The sequence below is a fragment of the Arachis hypogaea genome, chromosome 19 (genome assembly GCF_003086295.3).
Source record: "Arachis hypogaea cultivar Tifrunner chromosome 19, arahy.Tifrunner.gnm2.J5K5, whole genome shotgun sequence".
NCBI lineage: Eukaryota > Viridiplantae > Streptophyta > Magnoliopsida > Fabales > Fabaceae > Arachis > Arachis hypogaea.
The window spans coordinates 24,711,151-24,718,642 of record NC_092054.1 but is presented as its reverse complement, the minus strand read 5'-3'; the positions used below and the strand labels follow the sequence as shown (position 1 = coordinate 24,718,642).

At 40.7% G+C, this 7,492-nt stretch overlaps 1 non-coding gene across 1 annotated transcript; it reads right to left on the bottom strand.

The window, feature by feature from the left end:
• Positions 1-686: 686 nt before the first annotated feature.
• On the bottom strand, positions 687-794 carry LOC112781223 (small nucleolar RNA R71). The gene has a single exon (XR_003192013.1). It is a non-coding gene; the product is annotated as a small nucleolar RNA R71 (small nucleolar RNA).
• Positions 795-7,492: the final 6,698 nt, after the last annotated feature.

Here is a 7,492-nt window from a genome sequence, read left to right as displayed (position 1 = left end):
CTTCTACTCATAATTCGAACCCTCTCTCTCTATGTGTTCGAATTTCTTCTTCTTCCTTCTTCATTCTATTCTTCTATTCTTATACTTACATAAAGGAATCTCTATACTGTGACATAGAGGAGTCCTCTTCTTTTTTGTTCTTTTCTTTTTCATATGAGCAGGAACAAGGATAAGAACATTCTTGTTGAAGCTGATCCTGAACCTGAAAGGACTCTGAAGAGGAAGCTAAAGCACAACACTCTGGAGAGGACCTTACAGAAATTTTTGAAAAAGAAGAGGACACGGCAGCCGAAAATAGCAACAATGGTGGAGATGCAAGGAAGGTGCTTGGTGACTTTACTGCACCAACTTCCGACTTCTATAGAAGAAGCATCTCAATTCCTGCAATTGGAGCAAACAACTTTGAGCTGAAGCCTCAATTAGTTTCTCTAATACAGCAGAATTGCAAGTTTTACGGACTTCCATTGGAAGATCCTTATCAGTTCTTAGCTGAATTCCTGCAAATCTGTGACACTGTTAAGACCAATGGGGTTGATCCCGAGGTCTATAGACTTATGCTTTCCCCTTTTGCTGTAAGAGATAGAGCTGGGATATGGTTGGACTCACAACCTAAAGAAAGCCTGAACTCTTGGGAGAAGTTGGTCAATGCTTTCTTGGCCAAATTCTTTCCACCTCAAAAGATGAGCAAGCTTAGAGTGGAAGTCCAAACCTTCAGACAGAAGGAAGGTGAATTCCTCTATGAAGCTTGGGAAAGATACAAGCAATTGATCAGAAGGTGTCCTTCTGACATGCTTTTAGAATGGAACATCCTATGTATATTCTATGATGGTCTGTCTGAATTTTCCAAGATGTCATTAGATCACTCTGCTGGTGGATCTCTTCATCTAAAGAAGATGCCTGCAGAAGCCCAGGAACTCATTGAAATGGTTACAAATAACCAGTTCATGTACACTTCTGAAAGAAATCCTGTGAATAATGGTACAACCCAGAAGAAAGGAGTTTTTGAGATTGATACTTTGAATGCCATATTGGCCCAGAATAAAATATTGACTTAGCAAGTCAATATGATTTCTCAGAATCTGACTGGAATGCAAGCTGCATCCGGAAGTACTAAAGAAGCTTCCTCTTAAGAAGAAGCTTATGACCCTGAGAATCCTGCAATGGAAGAGGTGAATTACATGGGAAAATCCTATGGAAACACTTACAATCCTTCATGGAGGAATCATCCTAATTTCTCATGGAAGAATAAGCAGAAGCCTAATCAAGGCTTCAATAATAATAATGGTGGGAGAAATAGGTTTGGTAATAGCAAGCCTTTTCCATCATCTTCTGAGCAACAGACAGAGAATTCTAAGCAGAGCCTCTCTGACTTAGCAACCATAGTCTCTGATCTATCTAAGACCACTCTCAGTTTCATGACTGAAACAAGGTCCTCCATCAGAAATTTAAAGGCACAAGTGGGTCAGCTGAGTAAAAGAGTTACTGAACTTCCTCCTAGTACTATCCCAAGCAATATAGAAGAGAATCCAAAGAGAGAGTGCAAGGCCATCAATACACGCAACATGGCCAAACCTGGAGAAGAGGAAGAGGCAGTGGTTTCCAGTGAGAAAGACCTCAATGGACGTCCACTGGCCACTAAAGAGTTCCCCATTGAGGAACTAAAGGAATCTGAGGCTCATACAGAGACCATAGAGATTTCACTGAACTTACTGTTAGCATTCATGAGCTCTGATGAGCATTCTTCCTCTGAAGAGGACGGAGATATTGTTGAAGAGCAAGTTGCTCAGTATCTAGGAGCAATCATGAAGCTGAATGCCAAGTTATTTGGTAAAGAGACTTGGGAGGATGAACCTCCATTGCTCATCAATGAACTGACTGCCTTGGTTCAACTGAAATTACCTCAGAAGAAATCAGATCCTGGAAAATTCTTAATAGCCTGTACCATAGGCACCATGACCTTTAAGAAGGCTCTGTGTAACCTGGGGTCAGGAATAAACCTCATGCCACTCTCTGTAATGGAGAAACTAGGGATCTTTGAGGTACAAGCTGCTAAATTCTCACTAGAATTGGTAGATAAATCAAGGAAACAGGCTTATGGAGTTGTAGAGGATGTCTTAGTGAAGGTTGAAGGCTTTTACATCCCTGCTGATTTCATAATCTTAGACACTGGGAAGGATGAAGATGAATCCATCATCCTTGGAAGACCCTTCCTAGCCACAGCAAGAGCTGTGATTGATGTGGACAGAGGAGAGTTAGTCCTTCAATTGAATGAGGACTACCTTGTGTTTAAGGCTCAAGGATCTTCTTCTGTAACCATGGAGAAGAAGCATGAAAAGCTTATCTCAATACAGAGTCAAACAGAGCCCCCACACTCAAGTTCTAAGTTTGGTGTTGGGAGGCCACCATTAAGCTCTGAGTCTCTGTGAAGCTCTCTAAGAGCTCATTGTCAAGCTATTGACATTAAAAAAATGCTTATTGGAAGGAAATCCAATGTTATTTAATTATATTTATCTTTGTTTTCCATTATTATTTTATGTTTTTTTAGGTTGATGATCATGTGAAGTCATAAAAACAACTGCAGAATTAAAGCGAAATAAAAAACAACATCAAAAATAGCACACTCTGGAAGACAGGCTTACTGGCGTTTAAACACCAGTAAGGATAGCAGAATGGGCGTTTAACACCCAGTCTGGCAGCATTCTGGGTGTTAAACGCCAGAAATGGTAGGCAGACTGGCATTTAACACCAGAAAAGGGTATCTAGTGTCTAGCTAGCGTTAAACGCCAGAATTGGCAGGCAGACTGGTGTTTAACACCAGAAAAGGGTGTCTGACTGGCGTTAAATGCCAGAAAGGGGCAGCAGACTGGCGTTTAACGCCAGGAAAGGTAGCAGAGCTGGCGGTAAACGCCAGAATTGGCATACAGAGGGCGTTTACATGCCAAAATGGTGCAGGGAGTAGAATTCCTTAACACCTCAGGATCTGTGGACCCCACAGGATCCCCACCTATCCCAACTCACTCTCTCTCCTCTTCACACCTCTCCATAACACTCTTTCCCAAATACCCTTGACCAATCCCATCAATACCTCTTCCCCAAATACCATTCACCTATCAAATCCTACCCTCTTCCCCACAACCTCTTCACCACTCACATCCATCCATCATAAAACCCCACCTACCTCACCATTTAAATTCAAAACATTTCCCTCCCAAACCTAACCCCTCATACATGAAATCCCCCTCTCTCTTACTCTATAAATACCCCTCCTTACCACCTTCAACTTCACACTTCATAAACACTTAAACCCCCTTGGCCAAATCCACTCCTCCCCTCCATCTCCTCCATTTCTTCTTCTTCTACTCCTTTCTTTCTTCTTTTGCTCGAAGACGAGTAAACCTTTTAAGTTTGGTGTGGGAAAAGCTCTGTTTTTTTGTTTTTCCAAAACCATTAATGGCACCTAAGACCGGAGAAATCTCTAGAAAGAGGAAAGGGAAGGCAATTGCTTCCACCTCCGAGTCATGGGAGATGGAGAGATTCATCTCAAAAGTGCATCAAGACCACTTCTATGAAGTTTTGGCCAAGAAAAAGGTGATCCCCGAGGTCCCCTTCATGCTAAAAAAGAGTGAATATCTGGAGATCCGACGTGAGATTCGAAGAAGAGGTTGGGAAGCTCTCACCAACCCAATCCAACAAGTCAGAATCTTAATGGTTCAAGAGTTCTATGCCAATGCATGGATCACTAAGAACCATGATCAAAGTATGAACCTGTACCCAAAGAATTGGCTCACAATGGTTCGGGGGAATTACTTGGATTTCAGTCCGAAAAATGTGAGGTTGGCATTTAACTTGCCAATGATGAGAGGAGATCATCATCCTTTCACTAGAAGGGTCAACTTTGATCAAAGGTTAGACCAAGTCTTCATGGACATCTGTGTGGAAGGAGCTCAATGGAAGAGAGACTCAAGAGGCAAGCCGGTTCAACTAAGAAGGCTTGACCTCAAACCTGTGGCTAGGGGATGATTGGAGTTCATCCAACGCTCTATCATTCCTACTAGCAACCGGTCTGAAGTTACAATAGACCGAGCTATCATGATCCATAGTATCATGATTGGAGAGGAAGTAGAAGTTCATGAGATCATATCTCTAGAACTATACAAGGTGGCTGACAAGCCTTCCACTTTGGCAAGGTTAGCCTTTCCTCATCTCATCTGTCACCTATGCAATTCAGCTGGAGTTGTCATAGAGGAAGACACCCTCATTGAAGAGGACAAGCCCATTACTAAAAAGAGGATGGAGCAAACAAGAGAGCCCACTCATGGACCTCAACAAGAGCATGAGGAAATTCCTCATCAAGAAATCCCTGAGATGCCTCAAGGGATGCAATTTTCTCCACAAAACTATTGGGGGCAACTCAACACCTCTTTAGGAGAATTGAGTTCCAACATGGAACAACTAAGAATGGAGCACCAAGAGCACTCCATCATCCTCCATGAAATCAGAGAGGACCAAAAGGCCATAAGAGAGGAGCAACAAAGGCAAGGAAGAGACATAGAGGAGCTCAAGCACTCCATAAGATCTTCAAGAGGAAGAACTAGCCGCCATCACTAAGGTGGACCCGTTCTTTAATTTCTTTGTTCTTATTTTCTCTGTTTTTTGGTTCCTATGCTTTATGTTTTGTCTATGTTTGTGTCTTTATTACATGATCATTAGTGTCTAGTGTCTATGTCTTAAAGTTATGAATGTCCTATGAATCCTTCACCTTTCTTAAATGAAAAATATTTTTAATTGCAAAAGAACAAGAAGTACATGAATTTCGAATTCTATCTTGAAAATGGTTTAATTATTTTAATGTGCTGGCAATACTTTTTGTTTTCTGAATGAATGCTTGAACAGTGCATATTTTTGATAATGAAGTTTATGAATGTTAAAATTGTTGGCTCTTGAAAGAATAATGAAAAAAGAGAAATGTTATTGATAATCTGAAAAATTATAAAATTGATTCTTGAAGCAAAAAAAAGTAGTGAAAAACAAAGCTTGCGAAAAAAAAATGGCGAAAAAAATAAAGAAAAAAAAGAAAGAAAAAGAAAAAGCAAGCAGAAAAAGCCAGTAACCCTTTAAACCAAAAGGCAAGGGTAAAAAGGATCCAAGGCTTTGAGCATTAATGGATAAGAGGGCCCAAAGGAATAAAATCCTGGCCTAAGCGGCTAAATCAAGCTGTCCCTAACCATGTGCTTGTGGCGTGAAGGTGTCAAGTGAAAAGCTTGAGACTGAGCGGTTAAAGTCGTGGTCCAAATAAAAAAGAGTGTGCTTAAGAGCTCTGGGCACCTCTAACTAGGGACTCTAGCAAAGCTGAGTCACAATCTAAAAAGGTTCACCCAGTTATCTGTCTGTGGCATTTATGTATCCGGTTGTAATACTGGAAAACAAAATGCTTAGGGTCACGGCCAATGTAAGACCCATAATTTTTGAAAAATATTATTATGAGTTAATTTCAATTTATTTATTCATTAAAGACTTTATTTTTAGAAATTATTTTATTAAAAGTAATTAAATAAAGTTTTGACAATTAAATTGGAAATTTTACCTAATTTTAAAGTTATTGAATAATTTTCTATAATTAAATTATACAGCTTAACAGTTGCAAAAGAATAAGAATTTTATACAATTTAGTTAAATAATAGAGATTCTATAATTTAATATTTTAATTTTTATAAATAGAAAATAAATTATATTATTTCTAATTTTAAATTAGAATATTTGATTAAAAGCTGATTAATAAATTGATAATTAAGTAGTATATTTTTTAAAGTAATTTTAAGAGATCAAATTAGATTTCAAATTTATATAATATACTTTAATTTTATTAAAATTGACCAAACCCCAATTTACCCAAAATTCTTAATTTCACTTTTATCCTAAATTAAACCCTAATTTCCAAATTAAACCCCAAAGACCCTAACCCCTTCTAACTTAACCCTAACCACTGCCAATGTTTCCCTTCTCTGACCAAACCCAACAGCAGTAGGATAGAAAGAAAGAAACAGAGAGAGAGGGTAGAGAGGGGAGAACGGGAGAGCAGGGGAAGAAGGGGGACCACATCCAGTCATCACCACCGCGCCGCGTCGCTGCTCCGCCGCCGTTTGCGCTTCTGTCGCCATCAGAACTGCACGCCGCCGCTGGAAGCATCTTCATCGCCGAGTTGCTTCGTCTTCCAGCCTCCATGGTCGTTGTCGCTAGGTTGCCACGAAGAGGGGGATCGGGAAGAGAGAGGGAGTTTGCATCCATTGCTGCTGTTGGAGGGCAGGACCGTCACGGAGAAGGGTTGAGCCGTCGCTACCGTGCCTCAACCGCCGTCAATTTGCTGCTGCTGTTGTTGTTGGAAGTCGTTGTCGTCGCCAGAAAAGGGGGAAAAAAGCGAGAGTGACGCCGGAGAAGGGGTTTCCATCGCTACCGGTCCCTGTTGGATTCCCCCGTGGAGAAAAGAACGGCGCGAGGGAGAGAGGGAGACAAAATCGTGCGAGCCAGAGGAGCCACCGTCCTTGCCGTTGCCACCACGGTTGCCGGTGAGTCATGCACCGCCATCAGAGTCGAAGATAGCACCAACCTTCTTCTTCTGGTTTCGATTCTCCTGTTGTTGAACCTGTAAGCTTTAACCCTTACTTTGCTTCCATTTTTGTTTCTTAGTCTTTTCTGTTCTGAGTAAGGAAAACAATGTTTCTGTTTAACACTGCTGCTCTGCCTTCCCTGTTTGCTAATGGAATTATCATAGGTGATAATATTAATGGTACTAACGAGCTATTAGAGTTGCTGCTGCTGCTGAACCGACAGAGTCACTTCTAAGCTACCGCAGCCATTGTCGGAGTTCTTAGCTGCCGCCATTGCCATTGGTAAAGAGTATCCTTGCTTTCAATTCCCATCCTTTCAATTTCTAGGGATATGGTTATCACTGCGATGTTATTGCAGCTGCCACCAAGGTTTTCCACCATCACCGGAGCCGCTGTGGGGATAGTTTGGAATTGCTGCCATTGCTTCGTCTCCATGTTTCTCCTTTGTTAAGTAAGCATATCTTTTTCAAAACCTTCACCGCTAGTGTATGTCTGCTTTGTTATGAATTTGATAAAGATTCTGAGATGTTGGTAATGTAGGTTCGAGTTTCGGTTGTTGTGTGTCGCGCTTAGAGTTGCGGTTGCTACTACGGATAGTGGATAAAGCTGAGATTATGGCTGCTGCTGTCGCTAGCCGAGGAAAAGGGATTTTTGACGCATTTTGGTTTTGCGAGTTTCGACTGAGGTAGGGGTTTTCTTAAATCTATTTTACATTACAGGGTTGTTATAAATCGATATTAACGCGTAAAATACAATTTTGTGATTTCATGAGTTTTATGAATTAAATTGAGTTGTTTTGGTTGAATGAGATTATTAGTTTGATTGACAAACTGATCGATTAAGAAAGTTGGATATTTGGATTAGTTGATTGATGTTGTTAAAGTGGT